Genomic DNA, 25,020 nt, shown 5'->3' on the forward strand with positions numbered 1-25,020 from the left:
CTGTATTCGCCATGACACAGACAGTCTGTGGTTTGTACTTGTTTAACTTCTGTCTAGTTTCTGAACAGATATGAGGAGCTGTGAGCTCTGAGGGCTAACAGCTAACGGCTGATGTTGGTTTTGTGGTTCACATTAGCCGCTTTCACACCGCAGGACTTGCGGTACTTTAGTGCCGGCACTAAAGTACCACTAAAGTACCACGGCACTAAATCCGCCAGGGGGCTAGTGCCAGTCGCATTCACACCGCAGTACTTTCCCTGAGGCACGATTACGCTGACGTCACTTCGCCTTCTTCTTCTCTGGGTTTACTGGCAGGCCGCAAAACCACTTCACGGCGAGTACAACAAAAAAACGAGAGAAGAAGAACTACACGGGGGAGGGGGTATAAAGCCCACCCGCTGTATGAGGCGTTTGTTTACTTTCAGACCTCAGACATGATGGAGTTCAATGAGCTTGTTGTCTTTGTGCTCATGTTATACAGCTTTGTAACTGGGTTATTGCAGCCAACTAGGGATTTGACCCACGCGTCGGATGCTGTAAGTGCAATGCTGGTTCGGAGTCGAAGGCGTACCATAACGAGTATTTCAACCGCAAAGGCTGGCACTCGCTCGTCCTGCAGGGTGTTGTGGATGCTAGGGGCCTCTTTTGGAGTGTTTTTGTTGGCTTACCAGGGAGCATGCATGATAGCAGAGTGTTCAGCATGTCCTCACTGGTTAGTTTTGTGGATAGGGGTGGTCTACTTCCTCATGTAACAAGGAATATTGGGGACATGATGTGGGTTACTATATTCTTGGTGACTCAGCCTACCCCCTGCAAAGATGGCTGATGAAACCTTTCCAGGACAATGGAAGGCTTTGTACAGTGCATTTGGTTCTCTCTTTTATTTACCACATTCAAGACAGGCACAATTACAATAGTCCACACACCTTTGTGCAAAGAAAATATGTCAGTATCAAAACAGTGTGGCAATATAATAACAAACTGCCAGGTGTCATATGCACATTAAATAGGCTCAGCAGTTAACACACCTTTATTATATATCCTCCTGAGAGGAACTCGGTACACTAACTCCTAAGATGTTCCCTTACTATAATTAATTAAAATATTGAACTCACAACACTGGTAATTACAAACTTAACCATTTATCTTTCAATAAATAGTGCTTGTGTTGATGGACGCCGTTTTGAAATACAATGAAATTATCTATTTCAAAGCCACATTGTGGGTGGGACACAACTAAAGCTTCGCCAGTTTATAACCGATGAAACATGATGGTATCAGAATAATCACTTACATGTGATTTATAGGATGCTACACAGGTCACTGTAAAGATAGTGTCAGAGGAGAAATAAGCAAGATACATTATCTGTTAAATCGCCAAGGAGGTTATCTTTTATTTATCAGCAGCAGATCAATAAGTGTCAGTATCAAAACATAACACTGGCAAATACAATAGGTAGGCTCAGCAGACAGACCGTAGTGCAAAGTTAAAGTGTCACATGATTATCTACTAAATAGTGAATTCAGCATCAACTTCACCTGATGAAGTTCAAAACAATGTAACAGACACACCTTAGTGCAAGTTAGGTGTCAGTATTAAAATACAGTGGCAATATATATATAATAACAATAGAAAATCAACTTCAATCAAATGTACACAAAAAAAATACACTTATAACAAATATATAAAAATAGCACCGTAAGAGTTGAACTGTGGGCTAAGCCCTGAATGTTTCCATGTCCAGGAAACACCGCTGTGTGTCAATACTACAGGGAGGAAGGCCTGTTTGACTTCACTAGCTCTGAAAGCACTCCCAGAAACCCCTGCTGAAAAGCCTTTTGTTGCTCCATTTGCTGTGCCAAGACTGCGTCCCGTTCATCCTGGCGCTCCATCATCGCAATCACCCTGTCCTCTGTTTCCTGGGCCTTGTGTAAAAGCATCATCTGGTCCTCGTGCATCGCCTTGCTGGCCATGGCACGCCTGTCCTCCATAGTCTCGATGGTGGCAAAGAAGTTCTCATCATGTGTGTCCTGTGCGCGCTTTCCTAAGAGGAAACATTATTTAATCACCATGTAGTTTTACAGGCAGAAGGGACACGGTCAGGCTGTTAGGGCTATTCCGACTGATAGGGTTAGGCACAGACACACACACTCACACACAAAGACATAAACACACACACGAGAGAGACACACGTTACGTTTTCTTACCGGAAGTCATGTGACCTAGCCCGGATGTTTACAATTTTGTGAGCGTAAAATGGGCGCGAAAAGTGTAAACGCCTGCCTAGGCAAATACGTTTTCCACGGTGTTTCATAATTCATAATTGTACCATGAAGGAAGTAAACGTGATTGTGAAGCTACAGTGTGTGTGAACGTACTTTTGCGTTTGGTTGATGGAAAGGGAGACGAGCAACGGCTGCTGTTGCGATCGGGAAAGGAAAGTCCACTCGTTTCCAATCCAGCGAGTTGTCCCGCCTCGCCTGAAACAAACAAATGAGTTAGTGAAGCACATTACAGAAAACACTGCCCACTTATTCACAAGTCAAAACGTTTTCATGGCGGCCGAGAATAGCTAGTTAGATGTTATGTTATTAGCCAGCTCAGGGCCGGCTAACAGTGTTAGCCAGTTCAGCCTGCTCATGGCTACCTCGATCTACTGAGCAAATAAAAGTACATCTGAGACCAGTAATGTGCATATTAAAAACCCCAGTACAAGTAGTTTATTTTACCTTCGTCGTTGTCGTCGTTGCTCACTTCACAGCCGACTGAATCCGCCGTTTCAGCGAGCTCCCACAGCAGCGTGCCCGAGTCGATGGTCATTTCAAATAGCTTTTGCGAACATCGCTCAAAACATTTAGAGTTGGGAACTGCTTTTTGTAGAAGCTGCTGCATCCCTGCATCTGAGTAAATTGACAGAAGCGCCGACACTTCCTCATCATTCCACTGCTCCGGTGCTGTACGTGTTGTCATAACTGCAAACAACCTACTCGCTCAGGTGTGGATGTGGTTTTGTAGCGAGGGAAAAAATGGCTGCCTAACAAAACAAATTCAGAGTCTAACGGGGCGTGGTATGCAATTCGCCAGCCAATAGAAATAGAATAGAAATTGGCACTCTTTTGTCACCAGGTTCGTACCACCTCTCTAGCAGGGACTAAAAAGTACCAAAAGAGTTCCAAAAGAGTTCCCAGCACTGAGTAGTCCCGGCGGTGTGAACGCGACATTATTGGTACTAACGGAACTAAAGTACCAGGGAAAGTCCTGCGGTGTGAACGCGGCTAATGTCACTACCCGATCTGCAGCCCTGCCCTATCTGCAGTGCGCATGTGCGAGAAGGTCCGCCATATTTGACAACTCCATACGGCAACTCCAATAGGACATTTGACGTCTAGACGGCTGCCCGATTTGCATCGTGCATGCGTGAATCATAAACGTCTCACATATCTTTATTAAAATATGTTGTTATTTTAGATAAAATGAAGGACATTCACAGTTAATGTAATTAGATATACATTATGAATGCCATACATATTGCATACATTCAGTCAATATTTCTTCAGTATTTATGATGGCTGTCTAACAGAAGTTACATCCATTTCTCACTTATTCTGACAATGTTCTTAACCCAATAAAATGACCCAATAAAAGGAGTTGTTCAATAATAGTGAAGTCACGTTGTAATAACAATAACTCGTCTCTCTCGTTCAGATTAATATTGTCCGGTTTTTTGAGTGTTCTTTTTCTGCTTTGCCAAACGCCACTGTGTCAAATGTCCCATTAGAGTTGCCGTATGGAGTTGTCAAATATGGCGGACCATCTCGCACATGCGCACTGCAGATAGGGCAGGGCTGCAGATCGGGTAGTGACACACATTGAAGATGACGTCACGGCTCCGCCTACACTGCGTTACTATAGTTACTGCCCCAGTTCCTAAACTGTATTGGAAACGCAGCATAAAGTGAGCCTGGCCTACCAAGGCCTAACTATACCGTACTAAGCTGTGCGAGGCCCTGCAGTGGAAATGCGCCATAAGTGGATGTCATTGAAGACCTTTTCAAGAGCAGTCTCAGTGCTGTGGTTTGGACGAAAGCCTGACTGGAACACATCCAAATAGTTATTTAAATGCAAGAAATTACTCAACTGTTGAAAAACTACTTTTTCAATGATTTTACCTAGAAATGGGAGGTTTGATATGGGCCTGTAATTGTTCATTACTGAAGCGTCTCGAGTATTCTATTTTTAAGAGCGGTTTAAGGCGAGACACCCCAGGTGAATAGGGTAATTTTTTTAACTTAAAGGTATCAGCTAGAAATTTCTCCAGTTAATTACTTACAATAAGGCAATTGCCTTTTGTATTACAAGTTTGCTGAAATAGCATGTTTAAATATGCAAATTATCCATTATCTCATTAAATATACACATATTTTAACACATTTCAGGAATCGAAATCTGAACTTTGGATAAAGCCAGGTTCAAAATTATTGTTTCATTTTGTAGTCATATTAGTATCTAAGGCTTTTACAGAAGGGATTTTGGATATCTCTTTTTATCACTCCATAAATCAGAAAATACTGTCAACAGCCCTAAAATATCCATTTTCGCCATGATTTTAGGTATACAATGTTGTATGATTCAGGCTATGAATGATATATGAACAAACCCTTCTGTAAAAGCCTTCATAATATTGATATGAATATAACTGGAAGGTTTGGTGTATGTACGTGCTACTGAAGTGGACATTTCGAACTCAGAGTAGGAAAAAAAACTCATTTTGAGAAAACGACCTTTAAAGATTGCAGTGAGGCGCTAGCTGAACCCTCCTGTTCTCTGGATGACAGCTTGCGCATCGACGCACTCCGTGAAGGTATTTCATGTTCGGGGTCATTTTTTTTTGTATAACCTTGCTTCGTGCAAGTGACAATTGTTGTCGTCTTCTCTGTGAATGTTTTTTTCGCCGTTCTTTTGGCATTTTGAGATTTCAATTTCTACAGGGTGTCCGCGGGGTCTTAAAAAGTATTAAAAGTTGATAAATCAATTTAGCGAAAATTAAGGCTATTAAAAAGTATTAAACGGCATTTTCCAAGGTATTAAGAAGGTCCACAGCAACGACAACATGAAACACCCTTTAATTTACTGAAACAACATGTCGGGAAACCCCCTCAAGTTGGCCCCATGCATAGCGTGCCATAAAATGCTGCTTCTTATTTTAAGTTTCGTTGCCTTGCTCCGCTCTGTGTGAGGGGGGGGGTTATCTGCTGGTGGACTACCTGAGAGATATACAGCAGGAGAACACGCCGTCCACCGCGGAGAATAAACAGAAGGGCAACCATGCTCTGGGGTCTTCTTCGCTGCTGTTGGTGTATTTTGTGGCGGCAGCAGCGCCACTTACAGGCCTGGCATATGTATTACAGCGTGTCCAGCATTTCCAGCGGTCTAGTGTGAACGGACACGTTAATGAATCGAATGCGCTTGAACGGAAGACTTTTTTGCGTTTGCGTATGTGTTTTACTGTATGCGTCCTCGTGGGGCCGGGGTCTAAGCCAAACTATATCCGGTCACAGAGATCTGCTATTTTAAAGTAAGGTCAACACATATCGACCCTAAATATAGACTATATTAAGAACGAGAAAAGTCTTAACATATATATCGTTTTTTGTAAACATATGACAAATGTGTGAGGGTGATGACGTTAGAGCATCGTCCTATGTGCCGGGCTTAGCCCCGGACAGCCCCAGCCCAATTTAACCCCTGGGTATTTGTGAGGGAGCTCCTATATGGCATTACCCCGCTGAAGCTCACCAAAGTTTAATATATTTCATAGTTCAAAGTTTTGTCAATTGTTTTGTTTATTGGTCAAATACTGGTTTCTAATGGTTTCTGATGGTTCTACTGGAATGAAAGAGCACAGAGTACAGAAGCAACAAAGCAGCATACTGCATTAACCCTAACCCACAGAGAGTTTGAAGTTCATGTGGAGAGGAGGCTTCAGTAGTCTGTCTGCACTCTGTTTAGTTGTGCTATCTTACAATCAATATAGTAAATGTGAGGTAAATTGTGTCACCAATGTAACCGGTTAGAACTCCAAGTTGTGATGAGGTCTTAAAATGTATGGAAAGGGTCTTAAAAAAGGTCTTAAAGGGTATTAAATTTGACTTCAGGATTCCTGCATATACCCTGTTCTAGCTGAAAGCTAACCAGGAAGTGTTTTAGCACACCACGTGACGCATCTGAACGAATCACGATGTCAGAAATTGACACCGTGAGATTTCGTTTCTTCGTTTAAGACCCCTTTGTGCTTTCACGATTGTTTGCTGATACAAAGGAAATGACCATATTTGGATCCGATGAGATTGTTCAGGAGAGACACAGCTTTCCAACAATACCTCTGTTGACATGGTGCACACAGCGGTCGCGGTACTTGATGTTAAGTTAGAATGCTAACTTTTGGTGAATTTAGGAGAAATCTACAGATGCAAATAATAATAATAATTCCTTACATTTATTATAGCGCTTTTCCAGATGCTCAAAGCGCTTCACAAATACACATTACACATATCATACATGCAATGATCATGTACTGTGGACAATACCCACAGGAGCAAATCCGGGTGAAGTGTCTTGCCCAAGGACACAACGGCCTGACGCAGTGGCAGCAGGAGCAGGTTTCGAACTGGAGTTCCCCAGCACCCCCCTTGATCTGATGATCAGATGCACAGACCACTGCGCCACCCGTCCCACAATAGACAAACTATAGTAAAATAAACACTTAAATGTGTATTTTGTACGTTTTCCTTCCAAAAGCCTGAAAGAAAACATGTTATAGAATCAAAATAGCACAACATCTCAAAATTGACCAGTCCTTGAAAAACGATGTTTTTGCCTGCCGTGTCTCGCCTTAATGACTGCAGTTTTCAGAGCCTGTGGAAAAACACCTGAGTGAAGAGACTTGTTTACTATGTGAAGTAGATCTGAGGCCATGCAAGGAAAAACATCTTTGAAAAACCCTGTTGGAATAATATCAAGGCAGCAGGAGGAGGACTTCAGAAGTTGAATAATGTCCTCTAGGTTTTTATCATTAAACTGATGGAACTGTGTCATGGTGTTTGTATTGATTTTAGGTGGACACAGGGACATCACATCTGCTGTACCTGATGCAGAGGCACTGACTGCTGCTCTGATTTTCTGAATGGGGGGATACTGATACTGTGGGGTTAGTTAGTGTGTCGACGGTAGCAAACAAGGCACGTGCATTGTTTTTGGCAATGATGTCAGAGAAGAAAGACTGTCGTGCAATTTACAATTCCAAATGATAAAAGCCAAGTCTCTCTTTATAGATTTCAAAGTGAACCTGGAGATTTGTTTTTCTCCACCTACGTTCAGCTTTTCGACACTCTCTTTTTTCTGTTCTCACGGTCATGGCCTTTCTCCATGGAGAGCTTTTCTTCCCAGTCACTTCCTTTACCCTAGTTGGAGCAATGGCATCTATAACATTTTTATTTTTGAATTAAAATGATCTACTAGCTCATTTACTGAGATGTTAGCAGGGGCAAGTGTGGAAGAAACATTCTGAGTTAGTATTATAGTGTTTTCAGTTAAATATCGCTTTGTGGTTACCTCTTTTTGAACATTTGTGTGAACAGAAATGGAGCTCTCAAAGGAATGATCAGAGAGCGCAACATCAGTCACCACAACCTCAGAGATATTCAGACCCTTTGAGATCATTAAGTCCAGAGTGCGCCCCTTATTGTGTGTGGGCTCCGTCACATGCTGAGTCATTCCATTGAATTGATTTATTTAAAACAAGGGACAGTGTACATTAATCAACATATTAAAAACATGTAAAAGTACTCGAATTAGCCAAAAGGCTAGTTTTCACCGATAGTCCCTTTGCCAGATGGTGATGGACATCCTAAAAGCAATAATAAAAATACCACGACATTTTTATACCATTGTACATATTTACAATAGATGACATCACTGAATACAGATAAGAGCAAGTCATGATAATAAATAAAAAATGTACAATACGCACTCATACACACACCTACACCCAAACATCAGTGCTGACACTGTTGGTTATTAATGAGCCACTTTTTAACACTGTGCTTGAATGTGTAGTAGGATGAGGACTCTCTCATTGGTTGTGGTATTGAATTCCATTGATGGGATGCGTGGAATGAAAGACAGCCTGGCTGAATGCGCTCTTCCTAAATGGGATGGTGCAGTCTCCCCTAGCCGCACCTCGAGTAGCCCTGGTTGAGGTGGACTTTAGGCTGATGCAGCCAGAGGAGGAGGAGGAGCCAACCCACGAGTAAACTAAGCAGATGTTTTTGTAAACTCTGAGATGTTCCCAGCTGAACAGATTATACTTTTTAACAATGTGACAATGATGATACCGGAATGGCGTTTTGTCTCGTGTTCTGAGTGCTTGTTTATACAGTGATTCCAGTGGCCTTAGAGCTGTAGAGTGTGCATTAGACCAGCTGATCAGACAGTAGTAGATGTGGGAGAGGACCATTGAGTGAAGGTATAGCTTAGCTGCTGCAGATGATAGGAAGTTTCTAATGTATCTGTCATTTGACAGATTGCACTTTACTTTATTGCAGACCTTTTTGATATGGGTTTTGAAATTGAGGTTTGTGTCAATATGTACTCCCAAGTACTTATACTCCGAGACAACCTGAAGTCTCCTGCCAGAAAAGAAAACATCTTGTTCTGTCATAATGCTGAGGCCAATAATTAGACCAACAAAACAAAACTCAAGAGCATACTGAGACTCGGAGTGACAGGATACCGTCTCCCTCTGTCTCCTGTATACCAGAGGTGGGAGTAAGTCATACATGTGCAAGTCTCAAGTTACTGGGGTGAGAGTCAAGCAAGTCAAGTCCTACGAAATCCTGACGCGTGCGTGTTTAACTCATCTCTTTCGACTCCACCTCGAGCGATAGAATTACTAACAAAGAACTGCTAACAGAGCACTTATATACGAATAAAGGACTGGCTTATCTAAAGCCAGTTGAGTAGCACTTGAAATGCTTGCCTCTATGAAACCTGATGTACTTATATGATTCTGTTTTCTTCAAGGTTGTGTCTTCCTGGTCGAATGTACTTATTGTAAGTCGCTTTGGATAAAAGCGTCAGCTAAATGCAATGTAATGTAATGTTAAAACGTAGCAGCCTGTGGTCGCTCGTTAGCTGTTCTAATGAAGGTAAACACAGTGAAGGCACAGCTCTTTGCAGCTGGTGCTGCTCTTCTCAGATTCTGCTGAGTTACACGTTACTGCCTCCTGGTGCTGCAGAGATTTCATGAAGTGAAGGAGGTTTTTCTTCTATGAAGCAGCTGTGGGCAGCAGATACTGTGAGAGTCACAGACATGAATACATAGGTCAAGGCAGACTGGTTCACAGACTCTCCTGTTTTGCCGATCCGGTGCTTGAACAAATAACTCTACACCCCTGGCCGAAATGTCCCTAAAATGAAGTCCGAGTTTGAAATATATCTCAAATAATGTATGTATTTCCCCACATAAACATAACGGTCTGCAATGAAACGGCTGTCTCCTGTGCGCTCCACTTCCTACTTTCTCCTTTCTCTCTCTTTTTTTTTTCTTTCATTGCCCTCTAGGGTAATCTTCGTACAATACAAAAACAAATGCAAATATTTTATTTTAAAAAGTAAAGTCCTTTGGAGTCATCTGTCTCAAGCCTAAGTCTCAAGTCATGAATACCAAGTCAAAGTCAAGTCGAGTCTTTTATCAATGTTAGTCAAGCAAGTCTCAAGTCAAAAATAGGCAAGTCAAGTCATGTGACTCGAGTCAAGTCATGTGACTCGAGTCAAGTCCTGTGACTCGAGTCCCCCACCTCTGGTATATGCTTTGGTTAGAATATTGCTGTATTACTGTATCAAATATAATAAACACAAACAGTTGATAAGTAGTATTTTGTTAACTCAAGGTTTATATTAAAGGGGACCTATCATGCAAAATACACTTTAGTATGTCTTTATAGATGAATATGTGTCCCCGGTGTTCCAGGGAACTCACCAAGTGTCAGAAAACACAACCCTCTCTATTTTTCTCCATACCCAAATCTCTAAAAAAGGGGCTGCAACGGATCTGTGACAGACTGATCCAGATTTGAACACTTTACTGACGTCAGTAAAGTGGTGCTACGGCTATTGGTCAATTCTCCACCTATCAGGGGAATGAGAGGTTGGGCCACGGCCGGCCATTGCCGCTCGAAAGCGCTGGAGACGCTGTAGTACATATGCCAGAACTGTAAGTGGCGCTGTAGTCTGCCACAAAAGCAGCGAAGAAGACTTCCCTTGCATGGTTGCCATAGTTGCCCTTCTGTTTATTCTCCGCTGTGGCTCTTTTTCTATAGTTGTATGTATTGATTTAAATTGACATGCATCCGCTAAGAAAAATAGTCCGTTGTTACCATTTGAACTAACGTAGCAACGGCAGGAACTGCTTCAATAGCGTTTTTGAGGAGCTTTTTGATTACAGATTTGAAAACATCGTTGCTTGCTTTAAAAGTAGCACAATTCATGATGTCAAACCTTGGAAAGTATCTAGATATCCCTGCCCTAATGCCAAAGGAACTGCACACTGAAAATGTGTCACCGTTTGATGTCTATGTCTGGACTGCTGCGTAAAAAGGAGGGTTTCTGCCCCGTTACTTCTCTTCTTTCTTCTATAAGAATAAAACACTGTGGACGGAGATCTCTTTTTCTCCCCCTCTTCTCCCCGCTGCAGCCCAGCAGCTGATCTCGGAGCATGCTCCCCTCGACTGCAGGGGGGCGTGGCCAGCTGGAATTTTGAATAAAATACTATATTTATATACTTTATATAGCTATGGCCCTACAATATATTGTTCAAATATAGCATGATAGGTCCACTTTAAGTGAGTTTTTATTGTGTTAACTTGTGTATTTATGCTTTTTAGATTGACTTTCTCTCTTTCTCTGTCCGTCTGTTCTAGAAACCGAAAGGAAGAGAGAAATGTCACAGCTGTCAGCAATGTGACAAATCCTTCACAACATCTGGAAATTTAAAGAGCCACCTGCGTATTCACACAGGAGAAAAACCGTACAGCTGTGAAGAGTGTGGGACAACTTTCACTACATCAGGTCATCTCAAATCACATCAACGTATTCACACTGGAGAAAAACCGTACAGCTGTGAAGACTGTGGGACAACTTTCACTCAATCAGGTCATCTCAAATCACATCAACGTATTCACACAGGAGAAAAACCTTACAGCTGTGAAGAGTGCGGGACAACTTTCACTAGATCAGGTCATCTCAAAAGACATCAACGTATTCATACTGGAGAAAAACCTTACAGCTGTGAAGAGTGTGGGACAACTTTCACTACATCAGGTGCTCTCAAATCACATCAACGTATTCATACAGGAGAAAAACCTTACAGCTGTGAAGAGTGTGGGACAACTTTCACTGAATCAGGTACTCTCAAATCACATCAACGTATCCATACTGGTGAAAAACCGTACTGGTGTGAAGAGTGTGGGACAACTTTCACTACATCAAGTAATCTCAAAACACATCACCGTATTCACACTGGAGAAAAACCGTACTGGTGTGAAGAGTGTGGGAAAACGTTCACAACATCAAGTGCTCTCAAATCACATCTTAGTGTTCACACGGGAGAAAAACCATAGTGGTTTTAAGAGTGTAGGAGCCGCAATTAAGCATATTTTGTTTTTTCACTGTTTATAATAAACAATTCCCATCTATTCCCACCGGAAGGGGAGGGACTTCGCCACTCTATTGGCTTTGTGTTGGGTAATCATTTTTTCCATTACAGATCCCATCCCAACAACGCCATCTGTTGACGAAACGTCAGAATTGACAGGCATAATGTTCACTGTTCCTTTTAGTTTCGTTTTCTGGCTGTCCATCTGCCGACAGCTGTTTCAAACAGCTGACATTATTGCAGCATTAAATCCAAGCCATTGTCCGATGCAGTTTATGATTCCAATATACGATCCAGTTTGAATGCTGCTCATACACGCCGCTTTCCCAGCCTTGGCTCTCGGCCTCTCCTTTCGCCTCTTGATGAGCGCAGGTGGTGACAATCTCCAGCTGATTGTGGCGTGTTGTCCAGCTGATCCGGGATGACTGTGTCGGTTGTGAAGTAATCCAATTGTTTGTCCAGTGAAAACGATCCATAATCCAATGCGATATGTTTCTTATTGTCCAGTTTCACTCATAGAGTACGATTCTACTTAATGTAATGGCAGTTTAAATGTTCCAGTGTCCTATATCTTTTTGCCATTACTTCACAGGAGGGTTTAGAGTGATCCTGACACAGACACAAACATATGAAGTTCCGGTCTTTTGCTGCAGTTTTAGAATGATGTGTTATTGCTTTATATACCAAGGTTTAAGTACACAGTGTCAATAGTTGTAGTATGAGCATCTGCTGGGGCTGGGCTGGCCGTCTGGTAGAATCGGTATGTTCTTCCTCCTGTGTCCTCTTCCTCTCCTGTGACCTCTGACCCCTTTTATACACCCCGCCACCAAGTGTTCTAAAATAATATTGCTCTATTCATATAAATAAGGTAAACTGAGACACCAACAACACCCATAAAATGGCTCCTACAAAGAGTGTGGGAAAACCTTTCCTTAAAGTATTCACCTTAAAGTCCATGAGCGAGTTTCACTGTTCACATGCTTCATGTATCTGGAACATATTTACGATGTTTTCAGTTTGATTCTATTCTCTTGTTGAAATGATCAGACTACCAAAAATAAAATGGCCTTAGAAACAGACTCATAACCCTGCATATTTGTTGTGTTTTGCAGCATATTATAAACATGTAATTCCCTTATCTTCAAATACCCCAGGTTGTGTAGTGATGTATTTGAGGTGTACTGTCCACATCGCAGACCTGAAGTCGTGCAGTCAATAGGCTTGTTTGAGACAAGCAAGACCTGCGCAGACCTGCGCAGTTGCGATCAACGTCTTGCTAGTGCGTTGCATGATGGTTAGTCATTTTGTCCGACTTGCTCTGGAGGCTCGTCCACATGAGACTTTGAAATCTCGCGGGACAAAGATGCCCGCAGCCTTGAGAGCGAGGCGAGGCGAGTTGGCGCAGTTGCTCTTCACGAGCTGCGGAAGCGAAATGCTTGATGGGAAACGGCTCGCTGGTATCTCGAGCTGAGCGCTCATTGGTGGGTTTTACCACGTGCTGCTGATGAAACTCTCCAATTGGCTGGCAAAAGTTTGTTGTTGTTTTGTGTCAGTTTTACGTCGCCACATCCATTCCCATTTTTCATCATTGTTCCACAATGTTTATCATCGTGAAATTAATATCTATATATTTTATACTATACTGCTTACCGTTTTCATACTTTATATATCTTAGCATATTCATACACACTGTTCATACTGCTCACAGGCTGATATCTAGTGTATTCATACCCCACTGTTTATTCATCATTCAATTAATTCTATATGTTATTCTGTAGATTGTGTACATTACTTTCCACTTCACTGCTTGTTGCACCTGGTTAGAAGCTAAACTGCATTTCGTTGTCTCAGTACCTGTAATATGTGCAATAACAATAACGTTTCTCTTTAAGTTAAACCAAATCATTAAAATAAAATCTAATGTAATGATTTGGTTTAACCTTATTTATTGAATACATCATTTAAAATGACAAGATTACATCCATGTTGTACACATCATAAAGCTTAAAGTGGCAGCTAAAGAATTAACACAGCAGTAGGTCTGTTCAATTCATGCTCATGAAGCTTCATGTGTGCGGATCTGAAGGGACTGATCATTTGTAGCCTGTCCACCTATCAGTTTTGCAAACATTAAGAGGGAGGAGCATTTCTAATTATGGAACCCAGTCACTGGTGTGGTTCATCATCATGACTGAATTAACAAACCTATATAAAGCAATGGAGATCACCTTTGTCTACAGTGGGTAAAATGGAATTTCCGCCATTGCAAACCCAGCCAGTCAAGCCGACTCCGAGTCCGAGCTGTCCGACTTAAGACAAGCTTTTTGACACCTCCCCCGGCTGCGATCGGCTACTCTCGTCTACTTTCGAGGCGAGCCGCAATGTGTCTCAAACAAGCCTAGTGTATGCGAAGTGTACAGGACCTTGGTCTCTGAGACTCAAAAAAGCCTTTCTCGCCTACCTGTCCACTTTGCAGACCTGAGGTCCTGCAGTCATTTCTCAAAGATGGTGTGGCATATAGGGAGGTGCAATCTCCTGATGGTATAGACTGTATTATAGTGGACATCTGCAACCCTAGAAAACAAGATAACATTAGGATAATCAATTTATACAACCCATGTCCAAATCTAACCACTGATATATTTAAAGAACAAGCATAAAATAAACATAGGAAGGAAGTTTGGTGTGGTGATTTCAATGCACACAACCGTCTATGGGGCAGCAACCATACAGACAGTAACGGAAACATAGTGGAAGAAATGCTGGAGGAAAGAACACTAGTATGCCTTAATGATGGACATGGCACAAGAGTAGATGTTCACAGGGGGAAAGTCTCATGCCTGGATCTGACATTAGTGTCAAACTGATACGGCTGCTGCCTTCCTGGTCCTCTTAACTGTGTTAATGTGTGTTGCATGTAAATGAGCTGTGCGATTGGCTGCCATCTCCTGGTCCGCCCCCTGAAGATTGTGATTGGAGCACGCTGGGTCCGACGCACCCCATTCGCAGCGTACAGCCGGCGCACACCTGCTGGAGACGACTACACAGCCTGGGGACAGACACCTCTCGCTACTTGCTCTTCGGTCTGTGGTTAAATTGTGTGGTCTGTGTTTTGTAGTGTGATATGATTAGATGTGACTGTGATTAGAGTATCTGAGTCTCTAAATTGACGGTAGTTGTTTAGTTTAGTGGTGTTTTTTTTACAGCCTCCTTTTCTTTAGTTAGTACCACTTTGACAGTGAGGGTTTTAGCTACTATTTAGTGTATCTATTTATTTGTATATAAACAGGCTCCCTTTTTAGAGTCCTCCCTTTGTTTGGTTGTTTATCTAAACTTGCGCCCTTGTGGCCACTTTGTTTGTTTCAGGCTGCCTGCCTGCCATTTCGTTTCACCCTGGTATAATAAAGCCATTTATAATTATTACCAATTCCAATCTGGTGTATGTTGCTCTCCTCTTCCCTAGTCGGGACGTAACAAACTGTTTGGTTCATACATGCGAATGGTTTGTTTTGAATAACTCCACTGGGGGAAGTGACCATTATCCAGTGCTTCCTAAAATGAATAATAATGTATATATGCAGGAAGGAGGTGTGATAACCAGGTGGTGCTTTGCTAAAGCTGATGGGGGGGAAATGTAGGATATGGTGTGAGGAGTCGGTACACCTGCTAACATCAGAGGGAAGCACAGAGGTCATTACAAGCCACATAACGCAACATATACCAAATGCAGCAGAGAACAGTATACCCAAAGCAACAACCAAGGGTAGGGAGAAAGTGGTAGGGAGAAAGAGGAATGCAGCAGGGCTACTAAAGAGTGAAACGATGCACCTAGAGAATTAAAGAAACATGACACAAAATAATGTTAGAGTATCAAAGGAAAAGGGCAGCTGCTCGAAGGACAGTAAAATACACACAAGAGAACATGGAGAGAATGTTGTTCTACCATTGGCAGAGGAGTAACATTAGGTGATGTCTGGTCCATGTTTCAGCAGATGAGTGGGAACAGGAATCCATTAAAATGCCAGCTTTGGTTGATGGGGAGAGGCTTGCAGTGACAGATAAAGAGAAGGCAGGTATGTTAGGAAGGACACTTGCAGCAGTACATAGTGGGGTGCATCTCAGTGATATCCATGGGCAGCAAACACAGCAGTTACTAGCAGAGAATGAAAAGGTGAAGGAGAAGAGACGGGATAATAGGTCAGCTCTGGATGTGGAATTAGTAAGAGTGAGTAATGACGTGGGAAAAACATTGAAAATGAAAGAGATAATGGCAATAGTGTACTTTGACATTGAAAAGGCGTATGACTCGGTGTGGAGGAGGGGCTACTGATCACATGGAGGAGAATGGGTATTGGAGGGAGAATGATCAATTGGGTAAGGGCCTTTTGAACAGACAGGACATTTAGAGGAAAGGTTGGAGCAGATATTTCCAGTTATTTAGAAATAGAAAACGGTATTCCCCAAGGGAGTGCAGTCAGTCCAATATTATTTAACATCATGATTAATGACATGTTGACATGCTGAGACTCATGCATCCAATGGGCTCTACACGCAGATGATGGGGCTCTGTGGATGAGGGGAAGACGTGCCCCATACGTAATGGAGAAGCTAGAGCGATTAAAAAAGTGGAGAGGTGGTCATATAACTGGGGATTCAAAATGTCAGAAAGCAAGTCATGCTACATGGGCCCTTTCTCATTTCTCTAACCGCCTGCTGCTTCCCCTCCTCTCTCCTCGAGACTTTCCCACCCACAGGAGATGCGAACGGAGGAGTCGATGAGAGAGAGGAGGGGAAGCAGCAGGCGGTTAGAGAAATGGGAACTCCTCTCCTCTGAGCGGTCATTTTAAAGAGACGTCCATTAATGATGACAGGAGGCACAGCAGCTGTCTGATGGACAGATGTGTTCATGACCACTTGTATATAACGATTGAAGTTCACATTAGCATCATTACTAGCTAGCCGCTAGTCGCTAGCTGCTAACTGCCGCCTCGTTAATATCAAATCCATCATAATAACAATCCATTACCATGTGGTCATGAACGTGCAGTGCTGTTACGTGTACGCAAATTGACGTGCTTGATGTGAACGAGCATTTTGGTTAAAGTTGCGCATGCTATATGAGCGCACTTACGGGTACTTCTCAGGCATGCCGGGTAATCTGTGACGTTTCACTTACTCAAAAGTTGGGCCATTTTATCATCATACGCCAATGAGCAACTCTCATAGGAATGAATGAGGCCCCGCCTCCCACGCTGTATCCAGTGTTTATATATATATCTATGGTTCAACCGATCTGAATGACTTCCTGAAGCATTCACGTGGTATCGACAGGCAGCGAGGCTTCGCTTGTCATCGATGACGTCACTGGCCCAAAACGATACAAGTCTCGATACTTGCTTCACAAAAAGCTTCGGGGATTACTCGACACACGCTCCGAAGCCTCGGCGCAATACGTAACATCACTAGCTTACAGTTAATCACGAATCAGTAGTTATCTTATTTAACACAACAGCTATAATCTTGGACGAAAGAAACTCACAAAAAAAACTTTAAAATGTGCGCCAAAAATATTCTCAAACGATCTTTAAATAAAGGCTAACAGCTACAGTCTAAAAGCTATCATCTAAAAAGCTGTCGTCTAACGGCTATCGGCTAACAGCTAACGGCTATCGGCTAACAGCTACAGTTATTATTCCAGTTCGGCTCTGGGGAGTAACAGTTGATTTGTAATGCTCAGCTGACTTTATGTTAGTTATTTATTACACCAGTTGTCTTTAAGACGGTTTGAGTTGTTGAGTTGGTGCTCTTTACCATAGATATGGTTTTAAATGTATGCTAACTATTATTAGCATCGCCATTCACCGCAACGTAGCATTTTTCCCATTGAAATGAATGGGGTTCTTCAGTTAGCAGCTAACATTAAGCTATGCGACGGTTTAGCTCATTAGATAAATAGATATACTTTATTTAAATAATGATTTCTCTTAAACTGGGAAATGATTGTGTCACAGCAGAAGTGTTTTCAGGCATTACACGAGTTAAACATATTTAAAAGATGCAATAAGATATAATAAAAATGAAGCATTAGCAGCAAGTATACACACAGGACACATATCACTAGAGCAGGGGTCTCCAACCTTTCTTCATCTGAGAGCGACTTTGAAAAAATTAAAGTGGCCAATAGCTACTTCCATCACATTACATGTATTCACAGAGCACTCATCAGTTGAATTAAGCTATACTTGTGTACACGTGTGAAATTGCAATACCTAAAGCTTATCAAAAATCTTAACTTCACATCAAGGTCCAAGAAAACGAAAATGTCTCACATATTATTATGGCCCACATAGTGAGTACATCACTGAGAATTCACATTCATGTCCTTCATCACCACCTGACAAGCATCTTATGGCATGACTTTTTAGAGTCCTCCCTTTGTTTGGTTGTTTATCTAAACTTGCGCCCTTGTGGCCACTTTGTTTGTTTCAGGCTGCCTGCCTGCCATTTCGTTTCACCCTGGTATAATAAAGCCATTTATAATTATTACCAATTCCAATATGGTGTATGTTGCTCTCCTCTTCCCTAGTCGGGACGTAACAAACTGTTTGGTTCATACATGCGAATCACCACCTGACAAGCATCTTATGGCACATGTGTAAAATAAGTGCATTCATGAATGGCGCTGCATGGAGTCACCATAGAGGTGTATGCTGGAGTGTACCCACTTAGGTTCACTCTAATAGTCATTTAAATGTTCATCAGTCAGTCTTGTTCTGTTTTAGATTTCATGTCAGAAAAAGCTGCTTCACAAAGGTCTGTAGAGCCAAATAAAGCAGACGTGTTTAGTGCTGCTTGGTGATGTTCTTATAGTTTTCTGAGACTTAAGCTGAACATGATTTTGGAGATTTATAACCTCCATCTCCATCTCTACAGGATTGACACTGAACAGTTCAGCCTTCTTCTTCTTCTTCTTCTTCTTCTTCTTCTTCTTCTTCTTCTTCTTCTTCTTCTTCTTGACATTAAATTATAAACCACAATAAATCAATTGTATAGGTCGAGCCTCCCTATATCTGTGTGTGAAATTATATTCTCATAAGTGGTTATCTACGTCTCTCAGAGAAACAGCCCTGTTTCCAGCATTGTGACTATGCATTTTCAAAGGATGATACAAGCAAAACAATCTAATCATAAAATTAAATAAAGTTGTTGCATAAATGAAGTGGAATAAAAAGTAAGAATAATTCCAGTCCTGTATCCTACATAATAAATATGACAATCATGAATATCTTTCTTTTTATGAAATCAGGATCCCACATTTGTTTTAAACACTTGCAAATGATATATGCTAGAAACCAATGTATTGATATAATATTTACAAAGTAAAGTCCTGTACTCTGCAGGTGCTGGTAAAGAGCAATACAATGACAAAACCTTTCCAACCAAAACAACTAGTTGGTAGGTAGGTACGTAGGTAGGTATAGGCAGACAGATAGACAGACAGATATAGATAGATAGATGGATATCATATATAGATAGATACTTCATTCATCCCAAATTGTGAAATGTGTGGAAACAAGTATAAACACAATAACATTAAATACAAATGGAAGCAATAGACAGGAATATATCAGTAGAAAGGACACGATGAATAGTATAACATGTAATGTAGCCTTACTATGAAGGCTGACCTAAATACGGTGCTTTTCTACAGATTACTTTATTACTGCACTGGTAAAGTCAAATTAGGGCGATTAATAAGATGTGAAGTGCTTTGTAACTTTGACCCGCTTGACTGAATACACAACAAACAATGAAGAAAGAGTTTTATCTGGGCTGCTTCGCCGCCAGCTGCTCCCCGGGACCCGGAAGTGGCGTATAGCCTGCACTTCAACATCAACGAAAGTGCTCGAGATATGCTGTATTGAACCAATAACACAAACTAACTGTATCACTATAACATGATGATGAGGGTGATGGTGATGATGATGATGATGATGATGGTGATGGTGATGAGGAATGCATCTAACGTTCCGCTGTTCATTATAATACAAAACCAGAGCATTAAACAAACCATCATGCTCTTACTTTGAAATCATGCGGAAATGTAGTCATCAGCGGGCCATCACGTGGTTTCCGAAAATAACCGAGTGACACGAGTAGATTTTAGCCGAGACCGGCGGAAAATATGTCTCAAAATTCCGTGTGTGTAAAAAGACGATCCGCGAACAGAGATTTGAGATCCGTGAACAGAGATTTGAGATCCGCGAGCGCATTTTTGGTCCACAAATACAAAATGGATTCAGAAATGCCTGATCGAAAGTTGTAAATGTTAAAGAGATATTCACAGATCTTTTTTTAATTTGTGAACATATTTAGCGTATTTGCAGATCCGTTTTACACTTGCAAATGTATTTGTGAGTTTGCAAATCTTTTAAATGCATTTGTGGATGTTGTTTTACATTTACAAATCACTATTTACACACAAATTATTTTTATGTTCACACAAATAATTATGAGACATATCTATGCCCATAGGCGAACTACTGAAAAGCTACCCGCAAGCTACTGGTAGCTCGCGATCGACGTGTTGGAGAGCCCTGCACTAGAGTATCTAAAGAATACACAATATGCAGAAAATACTGTATATGTGTCACCCCTGGGATGTGTGACCACATTGATATAATAATTATTATTGTTTGGAGTTGGAATATGCCATTGTTTTGTACATCTGTCTATTTTCATTTCGTTGGCGGGGTTGAGCAGTGCATTTGGTAGTGTGGCGGAACGTTTGTGTTCCGGGGACTGGTTAGAGGGACGGACTTCCGGTGTTTCCTCAGAAGCAATCTGGAAGGAAACCAAATAACCCCTTGTCCTCATTGCTCCTATCTCACCTGCTCATTACAGGTTAGTAAAAGCTGCACAAATCATATGAACCCCCCCATAATGTTCGCGTATATAGTGTGACGGCCCACTAAGCGTGTGGAGTGTTTGTAGCGCTGTTTACATGTTAAAAAGAGTGTATAAATGTGTGTGCGTATTAGCTTAGCTTTCCCCGCGCGGCGCCATCTTGGGGATAACGTGGTCTGACACGGAAATGGTGCGAGTGAGATAGTAGGCTTGTTTGAGACACATTGCGGCTCGCCTCGAAAGTAGCCGAGAGTAGCCGATCGCAGCCGGGGGAGGTGTCAAAAAGCTCGTCTTAAGTCGGACAGCTCGGAGTCGGCTTGACTGGCTGGGTGTGCAATGGCGGAAATTGCGTTGGCGTTTGCAAAACTGATAGGTGGACAGGCTACAAATGATCAGTCCCTTCAGATCCGCACACATGAAGCTTCATGAGCATGAATTGAACAGACCTGCTGCTGTGTTAATCCTTTAGCTGCCACTTTAAGCTTTATGATGTGTACAACATGGATGTAATTTGATTTAATCTTGCCATTTTAAATTATCTATTCAATAAATAAGGTTAAACCAAATCATTACATTACAATAGATTTTATTTTAATGATTTGGTTTAACTTAAAGAGAAACTTTATTGTTGCACATATTACAGGTACTGAGACAACAAAATGCAGTTTAGCTTCTAACCAGGTGCAACAAGCAGTGAAGTGGAAAGTAATGTACACAATCTACAGAATAACATATAGAATGAATTGAATGATGAATAAACAGTGAGGTATGAATACACTAGATATCAGCCTGTGAGCAGTATGAACAGTGTGTATGAATACACTAGATATCAGCCTGTGAGCAGTATGAACAGTGTGTATGAATACACTAGATATCAGCCTGTGAGCAGTATGAACAGTGTGTATGAATATGCTAAGATATATAAAGTATGAAAACGGTAATCAGTATAGTATAACATATAGATATTAATTTCATGATGATGAACATTGTGGAACAATGATGAAAAATGGGAATGGATGTGGCGACGTAAAACTGACACAAAACAACAACAAACTTTTGCCAGCCAATGGGAGAGCTTCATCAGCAGCACGTGGTAAAAACCACCAATGAGCGCTCAGCTCGAGATACCAGCGAGCCGTTTCCCATCAAGCATTTCGCTTCCGCAGCTCGTGGAGAGCAACTGCGCCAACTCGCCTCGCCTCGCTCTCAAGGCTGCGGGCGTCTTTGTCCCGCGAGATTTCAAAGTCTCATGTGGGCGAGCCTCCAGAGCAAGTCGGACAAAATGGCTAACCATCATGCAACGCACTAGCAAGACGTTGATCGCAACTGCGCAGGTCTTGCTTGTCTCAAACAAGCCTAGTGTGTCTGAAGGCTCCCGCCCACTAAATATTTCCATACATGGGAAGTTATGAATAAATGTGCACCTTATGAAAGGTATAGTTTAGGTAGTGTTATACTGGATGTGTGTTACACAAGTATGCTGTAGTGTTTGTAGCATTGTGATTCTCTAGTTTAAATGCATTTTAGTGACCGGCAATGAATGGCAGAAGGGTAATAGTCGAAATTACAGTTTCAAGGGATATTTAATACAGGTTTAATACTGTAAAACAAGATGTATGAAAGGTACACAAAGATTAGTGAATGTAAAGTTCAGCTTGAATGTGTGCTTGTCACAGAAGGGGTTATTGACAGTGGATGTGTGTTGATGGAGCTGTCAGAAAAGTGAATGATTAAGTAAATATATTGAAATGAATAAGAGAATTAAGATGTTTAAATACGTTTGTGTAATACAACTACCAACAGAAGCAATCTGGAAGGAAACCAAATAACCTGTGTCCTCATTGCTCCTGTCTCACCTGCTCACAGGTATCCTCACTGTTACTGTGGTCTTCATATCGGGGACCCATAACACATGGAGTACATTAAACAGTCTCCCTAGCTAATGTTTGCTTTCTGTGTTAACTTAGTGATAGTTACACACGGATAGCGTTATAACCGTGGTTCAAACATCCATTAATGTCACTTTCTATGTGAATAAAGTCATTTTAATGAAATAAAAGTGAACTAACTGTGAGCTGTAAGTTAGAATGTAAGTTGCTACACAGATTATGATGAATTATATCTAATTATTTGTGTTATATTAATCATAATTAACACAGAAAACCAACTTGTTATCGTAATGGTTAAAGTAATGTGCATGTAACGTTAATAACTATCTGACCTTTCTATCATGTTCTCCTCTGCTTAGCATCACATGGACCAAATGGATCCATTTGGACCATGTTTACGTCACAGCAGCATAGATGAGACAAGGCACTGCACGTGGTGTGATAAAACACTACATAGAAACATCTAGAAATAGAACATATCATTGAATAAACTCTTTGAATTCCTCCTCTTCACTGCTGACAGTTTGTGATGAATTATATCTAAATATTTGTATTATATTAATAATGAAGCAGCTCTGTGGTCTTCATCAGGACAGCTGATGAGCAGCATGGAGGAGAAGAAGGAGACCCCTGGAGCTCAGGTCAGTGTGCACTTCATCACAATATATTCCTAATTCCAGCGTTTCCGCCAGGCGGGCGTCTTGCCTTCATTTGACGCCCTTATTCAGCTCGGAACGCCCTATACAGACATAAATAAAGCAGCGACTGTATTCGCCATGACACGGACAGTCTGTGGTTTGTACTTGTTTAACTTCTGTCTAGTTTCTGAACAGATATGAGGAGCTGTGAGCTCTGAGGGCTAACAGCTAACGGCTGATGTTGGTTTTGTGGTTCACATTGTCACTACCCGATCTGCAGCCCTGCCCTATCTGCAGTGCGCATGCGAGAAGGTCCGCCATATTTGACAACTCCATACGGCAACTCTAATAGGACATTTGACGTCTAGACGGCTGCCCGATATGCATCGTGCATGTGTGAGTCATAAACGTCTCAAATATCTTTATTAAAATATTTTGTTATTTGAAATAAAATGAAGGACATTCACAGTTAATGTAATTAGATATAAATTATGAATGCCATACATATTGCATACATTCAGTCAATATTTCTTCAGTATGTATGATAGCTGTCCAACAGAAGTTACATCCATTTCTCACTTATTCTGACAATGTTCTTAACCCAATAAAATGACCCAACAAAAGGAGTTGTTCAATAATAGTGAAGTCACGTTGTAATAACAATAATAATAAATAATAATAATCCTTATATTTATTATAGCGCTTTCTCAATGACTCTCAAAGCGCTTTACAAATACACATTACACATACAGATCATACATGTAATGGTCATCTACTGTGGACAATACCCACAGGAGCAAATTCGGGTGAGGTGTCTTGCCCAAGGACACAACGGCCTGACACAGTGGGGCGGGAGCGGGTTTCGAACTGGAGTTCCCCAACGCCCCCTTGATCTGATGATCAAATGCAAAGACCACTGCGCCACCCGTCCCCAATAACTAATCTCTCTCGTTCAGATTAATATTGTCGGGTTTTTTTGAGTGTTCTTTTTCTGCTTTGCCAAACGCCACTGTGTCAAATGTCCTATTAGAGTTGCCGTATGGAGTTGTCAAATATGGCGGATAGGGCAGTTGGGCAGGGCTGCAGATCGGGTAGTGACACACATTGAAGATGACGTCACGGTTCCGCCTACACTGTGTTACTATAGTTACTGCTAGGGTTGCAAAGCCGGGGCGGAAAGTTTCCGGTAAATTTCCGGAAAGTTTCCATAGGAAGTTAAGCTGGGGAATTTTATAAATATTACCCCTGGCCGAAATGTCCCTAAAATGAATTCCGAGTTTGAAATATATCTCAAATAATGTATGTATTTCCCCACATAAACATAACAGTCTGCAATGAAACAGCTGTCTCCTGTGCGCTCCACTTCCTACTTTCTCCTTTCTCTCTCTTTTTTTTCTTTCATTGCCCTCTAGGGGCTTCGTACAATACACAAACAAATGCAAATATTTTATTTTAAAAAGTAAAGTCCTTTCGAGTCATCTGTCTCAAGCCTAAGTCTCAGGTCATGAATACCAAGTCAAAGTCAAGTCGAGTCTTTTATCAATGTTAGTCAAGCAAGTCTCAAGTCAAAAAATAGTCAAGTCATGTGAATCGAGTCAAGTCATGTGACTCGAGTCCCCCACCTCTGGTATATACTTTGGTTAGAATATTGCTGTATTACTGTATCAAATATAATAAACACAAACAGTTGATAAGTAGTATTTTGTTAACTCAAGGTTTATATTAAAGGGGACCTATCATGCAAAATGCACTTCCGTACGTCTTTTATACATGAACATGTGTCCCCGGTGTTCCAGGGAACTCACCAAGTGTCAGAAAACACAACCCTCTCTATTTTCCTCCATACCCAAATCTCTAAAAAAGGGGCTGCAA

General features: G+C 41.5%; 1 pseudogene; it reads left to right on the forward strand.

Moving 5' to 3' along the window:
• LOC117442253 (zinc finger protein 208-like) overlaps positions 1-25,020 on the forward strand; it is a 104,148-nt pseudogene that overhangs the window by 73,398 nt on the left and 5,730 nt on the right.

The sequence above is a fragment of the Pseudochaenichthys georgianus genome, unplaced genomic scaffold (genome assembly GCF_902827115.2).
Source record: "Pseudochaenichthys georgianus unplaced genomic scaffold, fPseGeo1.2 scaffold_400_arrow_ctg1, whole genome shotgun sequence".
Taxonomy (NCBI): domain Eukaryota; kingdom Metazoa; phylum Chordata; class Actinopteri; order Perciformes; family Channichthyidae; genus Pseudochaenichthys; species Pseudochaenichthys georgianus.